The following is a 22,638-nucleotide window of genomic DNA, read 5'->3' on the forward strand; positions in this document are numbered from 1 at the left end:
GTGTGTGTGTGTGTGTGTGTGTAGTGTGTAGTGTGTGTGTAATGTGTAGTGTGTGTAATGTGTAGTGTGTGTGTAGTGTGTGTGTGTGTGTGTGTAGTGTGTGTGTAGTGAGTGTAGTGTGTGTGTGTGTGTGTGTGTAGTGTGTGTAGTGTGTGTGTGTGTGTGTAGTGTGTGTGTGTGTGTGTGTGTGTGTGTGTGTGTAGTGTGTAGTGTGTGTGTGTAGTGTGTGTAGTGTGTGTGTAGTGTGTGTAGTGTGTGTGTGTGTGTAGTGTGTGTGTGTGTTGTGTGTGTAGTGTGTGCAGTGTGTGTGTAGTGTGTGTAGTGTGTGTGTGTGTGTGTGTGTGTGTGTGTGTGTGTGTGTAGTGTGTGTGTAGTGTGTGTAGTGTGTGTAGTGTGTGTGTAGTGTGTGTAGTGTGTGCAGTGTGTGTGTGTAGTGTGTGTAGTGTGTGTGTAGTGTGTGTGTGTGTGTAGTGTGTGTAGTGTGTGTGTGTTTAGTGTGTGTGTAGTGTGTGTGTGTAGTGTGTGTGTAGTGTGTGTGTGTGTAGTGTGTGTAGTGTGTGTAGTGTGTGTGTGTGTAGTGTGTGTGTGTGTAGTGTGTGTAGTGTGTGTAGTGTGTGTGTGTAGTGTGTGTAGTGTGTGTGTAGTGTAGTGTGTGTAGTGTGTGTGTAGTGTGTGTAGTGTGTGTGTAGTGTGTGTGTAGTGTGTGTGTAGTGTGTGTAGTGTGTGTGTAGTGTGTGTAGTGTGTGTAGTGTGTGTAGTGTGTGTAGTGTGTAGTGTGTGTGTGTGTAGTGTGTGTAATGTGTGTGTAGTGTGTGTAGTGTGTGTAGTGTGTGTAGTGTGTGTGTAGTGTGTGTGTGTGTAGTGTGTGTGTAGTGTGTGTGTAGTGTGTGTGTGTGTGTAGTGTGTGTGTGTGTGTGTAGTGTGTGTGTAGTGTGTGTAGTGTGTGTAGTGTGTGTAGTGTGTGTGTGTGTGTGTGTGTAGTGTGTGTAGTGTGTGTGTAGTGTGTTCCTCGGTGTCGTCTCCTAATGCAATATTCATACAGACACATGTTTGTTTCTGCATCCCACATGAACGCTACGCTGAGAGTCATTTTGTTTTCTTTCTCAAGTGGCACCCTTTTCCCTACTTAGTGCACTGCTTTTCAACAGGGCACATAAGGCACTGGTGAAAAGTAGTGCACTATGTAAGAGACAACAGCTCCTTTTGGGACACATATATTTCAGAGGAAAGAAAACCTTGATTAACTAGATGAGGCTGTCATGCATTGGAAGTACTTGTTCCTAACAATATAATGCTAATGGCGGCCTACACCGGCCAAACCCGGACGATACTGGGCCAATTGTACGCCGCCTTATGGGACTCCCAATCATGGCCGGTTGTGATACAGTCTGGAATCGAACCAGGGTGTCTGTGGTGACGCCTCAAGCACTGAGATGCAGTGCCTTTGATGAGGGAGAGAGAGAGGAGGGAGATAGAGAGATGTGGAGGGAGAGAGAGGAGGAGGGAGAGAGAGAGACGTGGAGGGAGAGAGAGGAGGGGGGAGAGAGAGAGGAGGAGGGAGATAGGAGGGAGAGAGAGATGTGGAGAGAGAGGAGGAGGAGGGAGAGAGAGAGGAGGAGGAGGGAGAGAGAGATGTGGAGGGAGAGAAAGAGAGAGAAGGGAGAGATAGAGGAGGAGGGAGAGAGGAGGAGGAGGAGGGAGAGGACATGGAGGGAGAGAAAGGGACAGATGCAGGGAGAGAGAGAGAGACATGGAGGGAGAGAGAGGGAGGAGGGGAGAGAGAGGAGGGAGAGATCTGGAGGGGGAGGGAGAGGTAGAGATGGAGGGGAGAGAGAGGAGGGAGAGAGAGATGTGTGAGGAGAGAGTGAGATCGAGACATGGAGGGAGAGAAAGAGAAGGAGGGAGAGAGAGAGAGGAGAAATGGTTTCATGAGGAATGCAAGAACCTAAGAAAGAAATTGAGAAACCTATCCAACCAAAAACATAGAGACCCGGAAAACCTGAGTCTACGCCTTCACTATGGTGAATCACTTAAACAATACAGAAATACACTACGGAAAAAGAACGAACAGCTCGTCAGAAATCATCTCAATGTAATTGAAGAATCCAAAGAATCTAAAGTTTTCTTTACTGATCATAATTTTCATTGGTCTAACCGCTTGCATGATGACGAGTTTCTCACACGACTGGCCTATCTGGGTGATTTTTTCTAACCTGAATGATCTGAATCTAGGATTACAGGGACTTTCCACAACTGTATTCAACGTGACAAAATTGAGGCTGTGATTAAGAAGTTGGAGCTCTTCTCTGTCTGCGTTAACAAGGACAACACACAGGTCTATCCATTATTGTATGATTTTTGTGTGCAAACTAACTCAAGCTTACGGACAATGACAAATGGATATAGCGAAGCACCTGAGTGAGCTGGGTGCGCAATTACGCAGGTACTTTCTCGAAACGGATGACACAAACAACTGGATTCGTTATCCCTTTCATGTCCTGCCTCCAGTCCACTTACCGATATCTGAACAAAAGATCCTCATCGAAATTGCAACAAGTTCTGTGAAGATTGAATATAATCAGAGAGCCACTGCCAGATTTCTGGATAGGGCTGCGTTCAGAGTATCCTGCCTTGGTCAATTGCGCTGTTATTAAGACACTGATGCCCTTTGCAACCACGCACCTATGTGAGAGTGGATTCTCTGCACTCACTAGCATGAAAACTAAATGCAGACTGTGCGTGGAAAATTATTTAAGACTGAGACTCTCTGCAATACAACCAAATATTGCAGAGTTGTGTGCATCCTTTAAAGCACAGCCTTCTCATTTGATTAATAACAAATAAGGTTTTATATGTAAGATGGCTAAATAAAGAGCAGAATTATTGATTATTATTATACGATTATTTGTGCCCTGGTCCTATAAGAGCTCTTTGTCACTTCCCATGAGCCGGGTTGTGACAAAAACTCACACTCATTCTTATGTTTAATAAATGTATTGTATAGTGTGTGTGTGGCAGGCTTACAATGATGGCAAAAAAACAACATTTGAGAGTACGCTGACCCTGGTGGGAAACAGTTTCTAGATGGAACTTGTAGTTGCCCTGGCGACTGAGGCTTTTTTGGAATACCATTATTTTTGTCTTAATGATAATAAATCAATAAATATATTTAAATGGTTCACTCCTTGTAGGATTATACCGTATTTTAGTGGTTCACTCCTTGTAGGATTGATTATACAGTATATTCAAATGTCAGTATGTTTTGAATATATACTCTGTTTTGACTCTTTGTGCTGTAGTTTGTGACACCTGTGAGACAATAAATTCTATTACACGATGCCTCTCCCTGGTACAATTGGTGTGCCTGCAAAACAAGAATTACACACTGTGGCAGACGGCAGGGAGAGGTGAGGGGAGTGGTTAATGAGGGAGGTATCTTGCAGGCCGCTGGCTCCACCCCGAGCCTTATATGGACTGTGGTTCATTATGCAAGGGAGTGATTTGGGATAAAGAAGGAAGCAGCCTGCAGAAAGGGGCAGAGCAGGAGAGAGAGAGCCAAGTGTGTTATGAAGAGTGGGAGAAGAGAGAGCAAGATCTGTGAGATTACCCGTTGTGACCAGGTCTGTCGGACTCCCCCCTTTGTGTACTGGACCGGATTGGCTGAAGACCCGAGTGTGAGGACTACCCCCCTTGTGTACTGGACCGGATTGGTTGAAGACCCGAGTGTGAGGACTACCCCCCTTGTGTACTGGACCGGATTGGTTGAGGACCCGAGTGTGAGGACTACCCCTTGGAAAACGGAACGGACAACGAGAATGGCTTGTGGACTGTGAAGTAATCGGTGAATTCCCCCTTCTTTCCCCGTGTACCGAAATCCCTAATAAACTCCCCATTTGCATTCTATTTGTGCCTCTGGTGCATGTTTTGTTATTGAACTTGGTGACATGGAAATCCCACACCCTTGAGCCTGTTTGAACACGCACACACACACACACACACAGACACACAGCAGTGTCCCTCCAATGTCAGACCTGTCTACATTCTGGCTGAGATGAGGCTGGAGACAGACTGCTGCATTGTATCATTGTGAGAGAGAGAGATTCCATCCTCTCATCTCCTCCTCCTCCTCTTCAAGGTCTATTTAATAAGGTGTTCTGACTGCAGATAAACATCACTGTCAGCCAGGTTGATATTTTTCTCCTGTTGTGGCAACTCTCTCTCTTTCTCACAGTCTTTTTACCTGGGAGAGCGAAGTAGAGCCGTGAAGCATGCCGTGGTATGGAGGTGGTGTGTATGTGTGTGTGTGTGTGTGTGTGTGTGTGTGCCTGAACCATGATGTGTGTGTGTGTTTGTGTCATGCAGCAACCTGCAGACTGAATGTGTTTCCTTCCAGGGGGTGGGAGATAAGGGGTGCGACGCAGATCGCAGATAAGTGTCCCCGGCTCTGGTTCCTGGATCTGCTAGGAACACATCATTCATTCACAAAGGAGGATTTGAACATATACACTATCGATACAAAAGTATGTGGACACCCCTTCAAATTAGTGGATTTGGCTATTTCAGCCACACCCGTTGCTGACAGTTGTGTAAAATTGAGCCTGCAGCCATGCAATCTCCATAGACAAACATTGGCAGTAGAATGGCCTTACTGAAGAAATCAGTGACTTTCAACGTGGCACCGTCATAGGATGCCACCGTTCCAAATTTCTGCCCTGCTAGAGCTGCCCCGGTCAACTGTAAGCTCCGATATTGTGAAGTGGAAACGTCTAGGAGCAACAACGGCTCAGCATCGAAGTGGTAGGCCACACAAGCTCACAGAACAGCTGAGGCACATAACGCTGTCCTGGGTTACAACACTCAAAACCGAGTTCCAAACTAGAAGCAACATTGGTCAGGAGCTTCATGAAATGGGTTTCCATGGCTGAGCAGCCGCACAGAAGCCTAAGATCACCGTGCTCAATGCCAAGCGTCGGCTGGAGTGGTGTAAAGCTCCCTGCCATTGGACTCTGGAGCAGTGGAAACGCTTTCTCTGGAGTGATGAATCACGCTTCACCATCCTGCAGTCCAACGGACGAATCTGGGTTTGGCGGATGCCAGGAGAACGCTACCTGCCCCAATGCAAAGTGACAACTGTAACCTTTGGGATGAATTGGAACGCCGACTGCGAGCCAGGCCTCATCGCCCAACATCAGTTTCCGACCTCACTAATGCTCTTGTGGCTGAATGGAAGCAAGTCCTCACAGCAATGTTCCAACATCTAGAGGAAAGCCTTCCCAGAAGAGTGGAGGCTGTTATAGCAGCAATGTTCCAACATCTAGTGGAAAGCCTTCCCAGAAGAGTGGAGGCTGTTATAGCAGCAATGTTCCAACATCTAGAGGAAAGCCTTCCCAGAAGAGTGGAGGCTGTTATAGCAGCAATGTTCCAACATCTAGTGGAAAGCCTTCCCAGAAGAGTGGAGGCTGTTATAGCAGCAATGTTCCAACATCTAGAGGAAAGGCTTCCCAGAAGAGTGGAGGCTGTTATAGCAGCAATGTTCCAACATCTAGTGGAAAGCCTTCCCAGAAGAGTGGAGGCTGTTATAGCAGCAATTTTCCAACATCTAGTGGAACGCCTTCCCAGAAGAGTGGAGGCTGTTATAGCAGCAATGTTCCAACATCTAGTGGAAAGCCTTCCCAGAAGAGTGGAGGCTGTTATAGCAGCAATGTTCCAACATCTAATGGAAAGCCGTCCCAGAAGAGTGGATGCTGTTATAGCAGTAATGGGGGACCAACTCCATATTAATTACCATGATTTTTGAATGAGATGTTCAACATACTTTTGGTCATGCAGTGTACTTGGGGACGCGACGGCAGAGAGAGAAGGATATAATGAATAAAATGGAGCCTAGTTTCCTGTTCGGAACACAATTGAAAACATTTTATTGCAAAAGTTTGATATCACAGAATTGAATAGAGCACTATGTTTTCTGTAAGCAGTAACACAGAAAGTCCCAGAAGACACCTTGTGCATGATGCAGACCTGTTGTGTTTATAAAGTCCCAGAAGACACCTGGTCCTCCATGATGCAGACCTGTGGTGTTTATAAAGTCCCAGAAGACATCTGGTCCATGATGCAGTCCTGTGGTGTTTATAAAGTCCCAGAAGACACCTGGTCCATGATGCAGACCTGTTGTGTTTATAAAGTCCCAGAAGACACCTGGTTCATGATGCAGACCTGTGGTGTTTATAAAGTCCCAGAAGACACCTGGTCCATGATGCAGACCTGTTGTGTTTATAAAGTCCCAGAAGACACCTGGTCCATGATGCAGTCCTGTGGTGTTTATAAAGTCCCAGAAGACACCTGGTCCATGATGCAGTCCTGTGGTGTTTATAAAGTCCCAGAAGACACCTGGTCCATGATGCAGTCCTGTGGTGTTTATAAAGTCCCAGAAGACACCTGGTCCATGATGCAGACCTGTTGTGTTTATAAAGTCCCAGAAGACACCTGGTCCATGATGCAGACCTGTGGTGTTTATAAAGTCCCAGAAGACACCTGGTCCATGATGCAGTCCTGTGGTGTTTATAAAGTCCCAGAAGACACCTGGTCCATGATGCAGACCTGTTGTGTTTATAAAGTCCCAGAAGACACCTGGTCCATGATGCAGTCCTGTGGTGTTTATAAAGTCCCAGAAGACACCTGGTCCATGATGCAGACCTGTTGTGTTTATAAAGTCCCAGAAGACACCTGGTCCATGATGCAGACCTGTGGTGTTTATAAAGTCCCAGAAGACACCTGGTCCATGATGCAGTCCTGTGGTGTTTATAAAGTCCCAGAAGACACCTGGTCCATGATGCAGACCTGTTGTGTTTATAAAGTCCCAGAAGACACCTGGTCCATGATGCAGACCTGTTGTGTTTATAAAGTCCCAGAAGACACCTGGTCCTCCATGATGCAGACCTGTGGTGTTTATAAAGTCCCAGAAGAAACCTGGTCCATGATGCAGACCTGTTGTGTTTATAAAGTCCCAGCAGACACCTGGTCCTCCATGATGCAGACCTGTGGTGTTTATAAAGTCCCAGAAGACACCTGGTCCTCCATGATGCAGACCTGTTGTGTTTATAAAGTCTCAGAAGACACCTGGTCCACGATGCAGACCTGTTGTGTTTATAAAGTCCCAGAAGACACCTGGTCCTCCATGATGCAGACCTGTGGTGTTTATAAAGTCCCAGAAGACACCTGGTCCATGATGCAGACCTGTTGTGTTTATAAAGTCCCAGCAGACACCTGGTCCTCCATGATGCAGACCTGTGGTGTTTATAAAGTCCCAGAAGACACCTGGTCCTCCATGATGCAGACCTGTGGTGTTTATAAAGTCCCAGAAGACACCTGGTCCACGATGCAGACCTGTTGTGTTTATAAAGTCCCAGAAGACACCTGGTCCATGATGCAGACCTGTTGTGTTTATAAAGTCCCAGAAGACACCTGGTCCATGATGCAGACCTGTGGTGTTTATAAAGTCCCAGAAGACACCTGGTCCATGATGCAGACCTGTTGTGTTTATAAAGTCCCAGAAGACACCTGGTCCATGATGCAGACCTGTGGTGTTTATAAAGTCCCAAGAAGACACGTTTCCAAAATTCTATTTCGATTTGTCTGAGGCATATACTTGGAAGCTGGAAAAAAAAGTGTACCAAATGGTAACACATTCCGCATACAGTGCACTCTTTTTACCAGAGCCCTATGGGAGAGTAGTGCACTTCACAGGGAAAAGGGTGTCATCTGGGACCTCAACTCTGTAGCGAACAGCAGATATTGTCAGGCTCCAGATAACTGTGAGGAAAATGATATATCCCTAACCCTCCTACTCTACACATGATATATCCCTGACCCTGACCCTCCTACTCTACACATGATATATCCCTAACCCTCCTACTCTACACATGATATATCCCTAACCCTGACCCTCATACTCTACACATGATATATCCCTGACCCTCCTACTCTACACATGATATATCCCTAACCCTCCTACTCTACACATGATATATCCCTAACCCTCCTACTCTACACATGATATATCCCTAACCCTGACCCTCCTACTCTACACATGATATATCCCTAACCCTCCTACTCTACACATGATATATCCCTAACCCTCCTACTCTACACATGATATATCCCTGACCCTCCTACTCTACACATGATATATCCCTGACCCTGACCCTCCTACTCTACACATGATATATCCCTGACCCTGACCCTCCTACTCTACACATGATATATCCCTGACCCTCCTACTCTACAAATGATATACCCCTAACCCTCCTACTCTACACATGATATATCCCTGACCCTAACCCTTCTACTTTACACATTATATATCCCTGACCCTCCTACTCTACACATGATATACCCCTGACCCTAACCCTCCTACTCTACACATGATATATCCCTGACCCTCCTACTCTACACATGATATATCCCTGACCCTCCTACTCTACACATGATATATCCCTGACCCTCCTACTCTACACATGATAGATCCCTGACCCTCCTACTCTACACATGATAGATCCCTGACCCTCCTACTCTACACATGATATATCCCTAACCCTGACCTTCCTACTCTACACATGATATATCCCTAACCCTCCTACTCTACACATGATATATCCCTAACCCTCCTACTCTACACATGATATATCCCTAACCCTCCTACTTTACACATTATATATCCCTGACCCTCCTACTCTACACATGATATACCCCTGACCCTATAACCCTCCTACTCTACACATGATATATCCCTGACCCTCCTACTCTACACATGATATATCCCTGACCCTCCTACTCTACACATGATATATCCCTGACCCTCCTACTCTACACATGATATATCCCTAACCCTGACCCTCCTACTCTACACATGATATATCCCTAACCCTCCTACTCTACACATGATATATCCCTAACCCTCCTACTCTACACATGATATATCCCTAACCCTCCTACTCTACACATGATATATCCCTGACCCTCCTACTCTACACATGATATATCCCTAACCCTCCTACTCTACACAAGATATAACCCTGACCCTCCTACTCTACACATGATATATCCCTGACCCTCCTACTCTACCACATGATATATCCCTGACCCTGACCCTCCTACTCTACACATGATATATCCCTGACCCTGACCCTCCTACTCTACACATGATATATCCCTGACCCTGACCCTCCTACTCTACACATGATATATCCCTGACCCTCCTACTCTACCACATGATATATCCCTGACCCTCCTACTCTACACATGATATATCCCTGACCCTCCTACTCTACACATGATATATCCCTAACCCTCCTACTCTACACATGATATACCCCTAACCCTCCTACTTTACACATGATATATCCCTGACCCTCCTACTCTACACATGATATATCCCTGACCCTCCTACTCTAAACATGATATATCCCTGACCCTCCTACTCTACACATGATAGATCCCTGACCCTCCTACTCTACACATGATAGATCCCTGACCCTCCTACTCTACACATGATATATCCCTGACCCTCCTACTCTACACATGATATATCCCTGACCCTCCTACTCTACACATGATATATCCCTAACCCTGACCCTCCTACTCTACACATGATATATCCCTAACCCTGACCCTCCTACTCTACACATGATATATCCCTGACCCTCCTACTCTACACATGATATAACCCTGACCCTCCTACTCTACACATGATATAACCCTGACCCTCCTACTCTACACATGATATATCCCTAACCCTGACCCTCCTACTCTACACATGATATATCCCTAACCCTCCTACTCTACACATGATATATCCCTAACCCTGACCCTCCTAGTCTACACATGATATATCCCTGACCCTGACCCTCCTACTCTACACATGATATATCCCTAACCCTCCTACTCTACACATGATATATCCCTAACCCTCCTACTCTACACAAGATATAACCCTGACCCTCCTACTCTACACAAGATATAACCCTGACCCTTCTACTTTACACATGATATATCCCTGACCCTCCTACTCTACACATGATATATCCCTGACCCTCCTACTCTACACATGATATAACCCTGACCCTCCTACTCTACACAAGATATAACCCTGACCCTCCTACTCTACACAAGATATAACCCTGACCCTTCTACTTTACACATGATATATCCCTGACCCTCCTACTCTACACATGATATATCCCTGACCCTCCTACTCTACACATGATATATCCCTAACCCTGACCCTCCTACTCTACACAAGATATAACCCTGACCCTCCTACTCTACACATGATATATCCCTAACCCTGACCCTCCTACTCTACACAAGATATAACCCTGACCCTCCTACTCTACACATGATATATCCCTAACCCTGACCCTCCTATTCTACACATGATATATCCCTGACCCTCCTATTCTACACAAGATATAACCCTGACCCTCCTACTCTACACATGATATATCCCTAACCCTAACCCTCCTACTCTACACAAGATATAACCCTGACCCTCCTACTCTACACAAGATATATCCCTAACCCTGACCCTCCTACTCTACACATGATATATCCCTAACCCTGACCCTCCTACTCTACACATGATATAACCCTGACCCTCCTACTCTACACAAGATATATCCCTAACCCTGACCCTCCTACTCTACACATGATATATCCCTAACCCTGACCCTCCTACTCTACACATGATATATCCCTAACCCTCCTACTCTACACATGATATATCCCTGACCCTCCTACTATACACATGATATATCCTAACACTCCTACTCTACACATGATATTTCCCTAACCCTCCTACTCTACACAAGATATATCCCTGACCCTCCTACTCTACGCAAGATATATCCCTGACCCTCCTACTATACACATGATATATCCCTAACCCTCCTACTCTACACAAGATACAACCCTGACCCTCCTACTCTACACATGATATATCCCTAACCCTCCTACTCTACACATGATATATCCCTGACCCTCCTACTTTACACATTATATATCCCTAACCCTCCTACTCTACACATGATATATCCCTGACCCTGACCCTCCTACTTTACACATGATATATCCCTAACCCTCCTACTCTACACATGATATATCCCTGATCCTGACCCTCCTACTCTACACATGATATATCCCTGACCCTGACCCTCCTACTCTACACATGATATATCCCTGACCCTCCTACTCTACACATGATATATCCCTAACCCTCCTACTCTACACATGATATACCCCTGACCCTCCTACTCTACACATGATATAACCCTGACCCTCCTACTCTACACAAGATATAACCCTGACCCTCCTACTCTACACATGATATATCCCTGACCCTCCTACTCTACACATGATATATCCCTAACCCTGACCCTCCTACTCTACACATGATATAACCCTGACCCTGACTCTCCTACTCTACACATTATATATCCCTGACCCTCCAACTCTAAACATGATATATCCCTGACCCTCCTACTCTACACATGATATATCCCTGATCCTCCTACTTTACACATGATATAACCCTGACCCTGACCCTCCTACTCTACACATGATATATACCTGACCCTCCAACTCTAAACATGATATATCCCTGACCCTCCAACTCTAAACATGATATATCCCTGATCCTCCTACTTTACACATGATATAACCCTGACCCTGACCCTCCTACTCTACACATGATATATCCCTGACCCTGACCCTCCTACTCTCCACATGATATAACCCTGACCCTCCTACTCTACACAAGATATAACCCTGACTCTCCTACTCTACACATGATATATCCCTAACCCTGACCCTCCTACTCTACACAAGATATAACCCTGACCCTCCTACTCTACACATGATATATCCCTAACCCTGACTCTCCTACTCTACACATGATATATCCCTAACCCTGACTCTCCTACTCTACACATGATATAACCCTGACCCTGACCCTCCTACTCTACACATGATATAACCCTGACCCTGACTCTCCTACTCTACACATGATATATCCCTAACCCTCCTACTTTACACATGATATATCCCTAACCCTCCTACTCTACACATGATATATCCCTGACCCTCCTATTCTACACATGATATATCCCTGACCCTCCAACTCTAAACATGATATAACCCTGACCCTGACTCTCCTACTCTACACATGATATATCCCTAACCCTCCTACTCTACACAAGATATAACCCTGACCCTCCTACTGTACACATGATATAACCCTAACCCTCCTACTCTACACATGATATAACCCTGACCCTCCTACTCTACACAAGATATAACCCTGACCCTCCTACTCTACACAAGATATAACCCTGACCCTCCTACTCTACACATGATATATCCCTAACCCTGACTCTCCTACTCTACACATGATATATCCATAACCCTGACCCTCCTACTCTACACAAGATATAACCCTGACCCTCCTACTCTACACATGATATATCCCTAACCCTGACCCTCCTACTCTACACAAGATATAACCCTGACCCTCCTACTCTACACATGATATATCCCTGACCCTCCTACTCTACACATGATATATCCTAACCCTCCTACTCTACACAAGATATATCCCTGACCCTCCTACTCTACACATGATATATCCCTAACCCTGACCCTCCTACTCTACACATGATATATCCCTAACCCTCCTACTCTACACATGATATAACCCTGACCCTCCTACTCTACACATGATATATCCTAACCCTCCTACTCTACACATGATATATCCCTAACCCTGACCCTTCTACTCTACACATGATATATCCCTGACCCTGACCCTCCTACTCTACACATGATATATCCCTAACTCTCCTACTCTACACAAGATATAACCCTGACCCTCCTACTCTACACAAGATATAACCCTGACCCTTCTACTTTACACATGATATATCCCTGACCCTCCTACTCTACACATGATATATCCCTGACCCTCCTACTCTACACATGATATAACCCTGACCCTCCTACTCTACACATGATATATCCCTGACCCTCCTACTCTACACATGATATATCCCTAACCCTGACCCTCCTACTCTACACAAGATATATCCCTGACCCTCCTACTCTACACATGATATATCCCTAACCCTGACCCTCCTACTCTACACATGATATAACCCTGACCCTGACTCTCCTACTCTACACATTATATATCCCTGACCCTCCAACTCTAAACATGATATATCCCTGACCCTCCTACTCTACACATGATATATCCCTGATCCTCCTACTTTACACATGATATAACCCTGACCCTGACCCTCCTACTCTACACATGATATATACCTGACCCTCCAACTCTAAACATGATATATCCCTGACCCTCCAACTCTAAACATGATATATCCCTGATCCTCCTACTTTACACATGATATAACCCTGACCCTGACCCTCCTACTCTACACATGATATATCCCTGACCCTGACCCTCCTACTCTCCACATGATATAACCCTGACCCTCCTACTCTACACAAGATATAACCCTGACTCTCCTACTCTACACATGATATATCCCTAACCCTGACCCTCCTACTCTACACAAGATATAACCCTGACCCTCCTACTCTACACATGATATATCCCTAACCCTGACCTCCTACTCTACACATGATATATAACCCTGACTCTCCTACTCTACACATGATATAACCCTGACCCTGACCCTCCTACTCTACACATGATATAACCCTGACCCTGACTCTCCTACTCTACACATGATATATCCCTAACCCTCCTACTTTACACATGATATATCCCTAACCCTCCTACTCTACACATGATATATCCCTGACCCTCCTATTCTACACATGATATATCCCTGACCCTCCAACTCTAAACATGATATAACCCTGACCCTGACTCTCCTACTCTACACATGATATATCCCTAACCCTCCTACTCTACACAAGATATAACCCTGACCCTCCTACTCTACACATGATATATCCCTAACCCTGACCCTCCTACTCTACACATGATATATCCATAACCCTGACCCTCCTACTCTACACAAGATATAACCCTGACCCTCCTACTCTACACATGATATATCCCTAACCCTGACCCTCCTACTCTACACATGATATATCCCTAACCCTGACCCTCCTACTCTACACATGATATATCCTAACCCTGACCCTCCTACTCTACACAAGATATAACCCTGACCCTCCTACTCTACACATGATATATCCCTGACCCTCCTACTCTACACATGATATATCCCTAACCCTCCTACTCTACACAAGATATATCCCTGACCCTCCTACTCTACACATGATATATCCCTAACCCTGACCCTCCTACTCTACACATGATATATCCCTAACCCTCCTACTCTACACATGATATAACCCTGACCCTCCTACTCTACACATGATATATCCCTGACCCTCCTACTCTACACATGATATATCCCTAACCCTGACCCTCCTACTCTACACATGATATATCCCTGACCCTGACCCTCCTACTCTACACATGATATATCCCTAACTCTCCTACTCTACACAAGATATAACCCTGACCCTCCTACTCTACACAAGATATAACCCTGACCCTTCTACTTTACACATGATATATCCCTGACCCTCCTACTCTACACATGATATATCCCTGACCCTCCTACTCTACACATGATATAACCCTGACCCTCCTACTCTACACATGATATATCCCTGACCCTCCTACTCTACACATGATATATCCCTAACCCTGACCCTCCTACTCTACACAAGATATAACCCTGACCCTCCTACTCTACACATGATATATCCCTAACCCTGACCCTCCTACTCTACACAAGATATAACCCTGACCCTCCTACTCTACACATGATATATCCATAACCCTAACCCTCCTACTCTACACATGATATATAACCCTGACCCTCCTACTCTACACAAGATATAACCCTGACCCTCCTACTCTACACATGATATATCCATAACCCTGACCCTCCTACTCTACACATGATATATCCTAACCCTGACCCTCCTACTCTACACATTATATATCCCTAACCCTGACCCTCCTACTCTACACATGATATATCCCTAACCCTGACCTCCTACTCTACACATGATATATCCCTAACCCTCCTACTTTACACATGATATATCCCTAACCCTCCTACTCTACACATGATATATCCCTGACCCTCCTATTCTACACATGATATATCCCTGACCCTCCAACTCTAAACATGATATAACCCTAACCCTGACCCTCCTACTCTACACATTATATATCCCTAACCCTGACCCTCCTACTCTACACATGATATATCCCTAACCCTGACCCTCCTACTCTACACATGATATATATCCCTAACCCTGACCCTCCTACTCTACACATGATATATCCCTAACCCTGACCCTCCTACTCTACACATGATATATCCCTAACCCTCCTACTTCTACACATGATATATCCCTAACCCTCCTACTCTACACATGATATATCCCTGACCCTCCTACTCTACACATGATATATCCCTGACCCTGACCCTCCTACTCTACACAAGATATAACCCTGACCCTCCTACTCTACACATGATATAACCCTAACCCTCCTACTCTACACATGATATATCCCTGACCCTCCTACTCTACACAAGATATAACCCTGACCCTCCTACTCTACACAAGATATAACCCTGACCCTCCTACTCTACACAAGATATAACCCTGACCCTCCTACTCTACACAAGATATAACCCTGACCCTCCTACTCTACACATGATATATCCCTAACCCTGACTCTCCTACTCTACACATGATATATCCCTAACCCTGACCCTCCTACTCTACACAAGATATAACCCTGACCCTCCTACTCTACACATGATATATCCCTAACCCTGACCCTCCTACTCTACACATGATATATCCCTAACACTGACCCTCCTACTCTACACATGATATATCCCTAACCCTGACCCTCCTACTCTACACAAGATATAACCCTGACCCTCCTACTCTACACATGATATATCCCTGACCCTCCTACTCTACACATGATATATCCCTAACCTCCTACTCTACACAAGATATATCCCTGACCTCCTACTCTACACATGATATATCCCTAACCCTTACCCTCCTACTCTACACATGATATATCCCTAACCCTCCTACTCTACACATGATATAACCCTGACCCTCCTACTCTACACATGATATATCCCTAACCCTGACCCTCCTACTCTACACATGATATATCCTAACCCTGACCCTCCTACTCTACACAAGATATAACCCTGACCCTCCTACTCTACACATGATATATCCCTAACCCTGACCCTCCTACTCTACACATGATATATCCCTAACACTGACCCTCCTACTCTACACATGATATATCCCTAACCCTCCTACTCTACACATGATATAACCCTGACCCTCCTACTCTACACATGATATATCCCTAACCCTGACCCTCCTACTCTACACATGATATATCCCTAACCCTCCTACTCTACACATGATATATCCCTAACCCTGACCCTTCTACTCTACACATGATATATCCCTGACCCTGACCCTCCTACTCTACACATGATATATCCCTAACTCTCCTACTCTACACAAGATAAACCCTGACCCTCCTACTCTACACAAGATATAATCCTGACCCTTCTACTTTACACATGATATATCCCTGACCCTCCTACTCTACACATGATATATCCCTGACCCTCCTACTCTACACATGATATAACCCTGACCCTCCTACTCTACACATGATATATCCCTGACCCTCCTACTCTACACATGATATATCCCTAACGCTGACCCTCCTACTCTACACAAGATATAACCCTGACCCTCCTACTCTACACATGATATATCCCTAACCCTGACCCTCCTACTCTACACAAGATATAACCCTGACCCTCCTACTCTACACACATGATATATCCCTAACCCTGACCCTCCTACTCTACACAAGATATATCCCTAACCCTCCTACTCTACACATGATATATCCCATAACCCTGACCCTCCTACTCTACACATGATATATCCTAACCCTGACCCTCCTACTCTACACATTATATATCCCTAACCCTGACCCTCCTACTCTACACATGATATATCCTAACCCTGACCCTCCTATTCTACACATTATATATCCCTAACCCTGACCTCCTACTCTACACATGATATATCCCTAACCCTGACCCTCCTATTCTACACATTATATATCCCTAACCCTGACCCTCCTACTCTACACATGATATATCCCTAACCCTCCTACTCTACACAAGATATAATCCTGACCCTCCTACTCTACACAAGATATATCCCTAACCCTCCTACTCTACACATGATATATCCCTGACCCTGACCCTCCTACTCTACACATGATATATCCCTAACCCTACCCTCCTACTCTACACAAGATATAACCCTGACCCTCCTACTCTACACATGATATATCCCTAACCCTCCTACTCTACACGAGATATATCCCTGACCCTCCTACTCTACACAAGATATATCCCTGACCCTCCTACTCTACACATGATATATCCTAACCCTCCTACTCTACACATGATATATCCCTGACCCTCCTACTTTACACATGATATATCCCTAACCCTCCTACTCTACACAAGATATATCCCTGACCCTCCTACTCTACACATGATATATCCCTAACCCTCCTACTCTCTACACATGATATATCCCTGACCCTCCTACTTTACACATGATATATCCCTAACCCTCCTACTCTACACATGATATATCCCTGACCCTGACCCTCCTACTTTACACATGATATATCCCTAACCCTCCTACTCTACACATGATATATCCCTGATCCTGACCCTCCTACTCTACACATGATATATCCCTGACCCTGACCCTCCTACTCTACACATGATATATCCCTAACCCTCCTACTCTACACATGATATATCCCTGACCCTCCTACTCTACACATGATATATCCCTGACCCTCCTACTCTACACATGATATAACCCTGACCCTCCTACTCTACACATGATATAACCCTGACCCTCCTACTCTACACATGATATAACCCTGACCCCCTACTCTACACATGATATATCCCTGACCCTCCTACTCTACACATGATATATCCCTGACCCTCCTACTCTACACATGATATATCCCTAACCCTGACCCTCCTACTCTACACATGATATATCCCTAACCCTGACCCTCCTACTCTACACATGATATAACCCTGACCCTCCTACTCTACACATGATATATCCCTAACCCTCCTACTCTACACATGATATATCCCTAACCCTGACCCTCCTACTCTACACATGATATATCCCTGACCTCCTACTCTACACATGATATAACCCTGACCCTCCTACTCTACACATGATATATCCCTGACCCTCCTACTCTACACATGATATATCCCTAACCCTGACCCTCCTACTCTACACATGATATATCCCTGACCCTCCTACTCTACACATGATATATCCCTAACCCTGACCTCCTACTCTACACATGATATATCCCTAACCCTCCTACTTCTACACATGATATATCCCTAACCCTCCTACTCTACACATGATATATCCCTGACCCTCCTACTCTACACATGATATATCCCTGACCCTCCAACTCTAAACATGATATATCCCTAACCTCCTACTCTACACATGATATATCCCTGACCCTCCTACTTTACACATGATATAACCCTGACCCTCCTACTCTACACATGATATATCCCTGACCCTGACCCTCCTACTCTACACATGATATATCCCTGACCCTCCTACTTTACACAAGATATAATCCCTGACCCTCCTACTCTACACATGATATATCCCTGACCCTCCTACTCTACACATGATATATCCCTAACCCTCCTACTCTACACATGATATATCCCTAACCCTCCTACTCTACACAAGATATAACCCTGACCCTCCTACTCTACACAAGATATAACCCTGACTCTCCTACTTCTACACATGATATATCCCTAACCCTGACCCTCCTACTCTACACAAGATATAACCCTGACCCTCCTACTCTACACATGATATATCCTAACCCTGACCCTCCTACTCTACACATGATATATCCCTAACCCTAACCTCCTACTCTACACATGATATATCCCTAACCCTAACCCCCTACTCTACACAAGATACAACCCTGACCCTCCTACTCTACACATGATATATCCCTAACCCTCCTACTCTACACATGATATATCCCTGACCCTCCTACTTTACACATGATATATCCCTAACCCTCCTACTTCTACACATGATATAACCCTGACCCTCCTACTCTACACATGATATATCCCTAACCCTGACCCTCCTACTCTACACATGATATATCCCTAACCCTCCTACTCTACACATGATATATCCCTGACCCTCCTACTCTACACATGATATATCCCTGACCCTCCTACTCTACACATGATATATCCCTGACCCTCCTACTCTACACATGATATATCCCTAACCTTCCTACTCTACACAAGATATAACCCTGACCCTCCTACTCTACACAAGATATAACCCTGACCTCCTACTCTACACAAGATATAACCCTGACCCTCCTACTCTACACATGATATATCCCTGACCCTCCTACTCTACACAAGATATAACCCTGACCCTCCTACTCTACACATGATATATCCCTAACCCTGACCCTCCTACTCTACACAAGATATAACCCTGACCTCCTACTCTACACATTATATATCCCTAACCCTGACCCTCCTACTCTACACATGATATATCCCTAACCCTGACCCTCCTACTCTACACATTATATATCCCTAACCCTGACCCTCCTACTCTACACATGATATATCCCTAACCCTGACCCTCCTATTCTACACAAGATATAACCCTGACCCTCCTACTCTACACATGATATATCCCTAACCCTGACCCTCCTACTCTACACATGATATATCCCTAACCTTGACCTCCTACTCTACACAAGATATATCCCTGACCCTCCTACTATACACATGATATAACCCTAACCCCCTACTCTACACAAGATATAACCCTGACCCTCCTACTCTACACATGATATATCCCTAACCCTCCTACTCTACACATGATATATCCCCCTGACCCTCCTACTCTACACATGATATATCCCTAACCCTGACCCTCCTACTCTACACATGATATATCCTGACCCTCCTACTCTACACATGATATAACCCTGACCCTCCTACTCTACACATGATATAACCCTGACCCTCCTACTCTACACATGATATAACCCTGACCCTCCTACTTTACACATGATATACCCTGACCCTGACCCTCCTACTCTACACATGATATAACCCTGACCCTCCTACTCTACACAAGATATATCCCTGACCCTCCTACTCTACACATGATATATCCCCTGACCCTCCTACTCTACACATGATATATCCCTAACCCTCCTACTCTACACATGATATATCCCTAACCCTCCTACTCTACACAAGATATAACCCTGACCCTCCTACTCTACACAAGATATATCCCTGACCCTCCTACTCTCACACATGATATAACCCTGACCCTCCTACTCTACACATGATATATCCCTGACCCTCCTACTCTACACAAGATATAACCCTGACCCTCCTACTCTACACATGATATATCCCTAACCCTGACCCTCCTACTCTACACATGATATATCCCTAACCCTCCTACTCTACACAAGATATAACCCTGACCCTCCTACTCTACACAAGATATAACCCTGACCCTCCTACTCTACACAAGATATAACCCTGACCCTCCTACTCTACACATGATATATCCCTGACCCTCCTACTCTACACATTAGATATAACCCTGACCCTCCTACTCTACACATGATATATCCCTAACCCTGACCCTTCTACTCTACACAAGATATAACCCTGACCCTCCTACTCTACACATGATATATCCCTGACCCTCCTACTCTACACATGATATATCCCTAACCCTCCTACTCTACACAAGATATATCCCTGACCTCCTACTCTACACATGATATATCCCTAACCCTCCTACTCTACACATGATATATCCCTGACCCTCCTACTTTACACATGATATAACCCTGACCCTCCTACTCTACACATGATATATCCCTAACCCTGACCCTCCTACTCTACACATGATATATCCCTGACCCTCCTACTCTACAAATGATATATCCCTAACCCTGACCCTCCTACTCTACACATGATATATCCCTGACCCTCCTACTCTACAAATGATATATCCCTAACCCTGACCCTCCTACTCTACACATGATATAACCCTGACCCTCCTACTCTACACATGATATATCCCTAACCCTCCTACTCTACACATGATATATCCCTGACCCTCCTCCTACTCTACACATGATATATCCCTGACCCTCCTACTCTACACATGATATATCCTGACCCTCCTACTCTACACATGATATAACCCTGACCCTCCTACTCTACACATGATATAACCCTGACCCTCCTACTCTACACATGATATAACCCTGACCCTCCTACTTTACACATGATATACCCCTGACCCTGACCCTCCTACTCTACACATGATATAACCCTGACCCTCCTACTCTACACAAGATATAACCCTGACCCTCCTACTCTACACATGATATATCCCCCTGACCCTCCTACTCTACACATGATATATCCCTAACCCTCCTACTCTACACATGATATATCCCTAACCCTCCTACTCTACACAAGATATAACCCTGACCCTCCTACTCTACACAAGATATATCCCTGACCCTCCTACTCTACACATGATATAACCCTGACCCTCCTACTCTACACATGATATATCCCTGACCCTCCTACTCTACACAAGATATAACCCTGACCCTCCTACTCTGCACACATGATATATCCTAACCCTGACCCTCCTACTCTACACATGATATATCCCTAACCCTCCTACTCTACACAAGATATAACCCTGACCCTCCTACTCTACACAAGATATAACCCTGACCTCCTACTCTACACAAGATATAACCCTGACCCTCCTACTCTACACATGATATATCCCTGACCCTCCTACTCTACACAAGATATAACCCTGACCCTCCTACTCTACACATGATATATCCTAACCCTGACCCTCCTACTCTACACATGATATATCCCTAACCCTCCTACTCTACACATGATATATCCCTAACCCTCCTACTCTACACAAGATATATCCCTAACCCTGACCCTCCTACTCTACACATGATATATCCCTAACCCTGACCCTTCTACTCTACACAAGATATAACCCTGACCCTCCTACTCTACACATGATATATCCCTGACCCTCCTACTCTACACATGATATATCCCTAACCCTCCTACTCTACACAAGATATATCCCTGACCCTCCTACTCTACACATGATATATCCCTAACCCTCCTACTCTACACATGATATATCCCTGACCCTCCTACTTTACACATGATATAACCCTGACCCTCCTACTCTACACATGATATATCCCTAACCCTGACCCTCCTACTCTACACATGATATATCCCTGAC

Source organism: Oncorhynchus tshawytscha, linkage group LG08 (genome assembly GCF_018296145.1).
Source record: "Oncorhynchus tshawytscha isolate Ot180627B linkage group LG08, Otsh_v2.0, whole genome shotgun sequence".
NCBI classification, from domain to species: domain Eukaryota; kingdom Metazoa; phylum Chordata; class Actinopteri; order Salmoniformes; family Salmonidae; genus Oncorhynchus; species Oncorhynchus tshawytscha.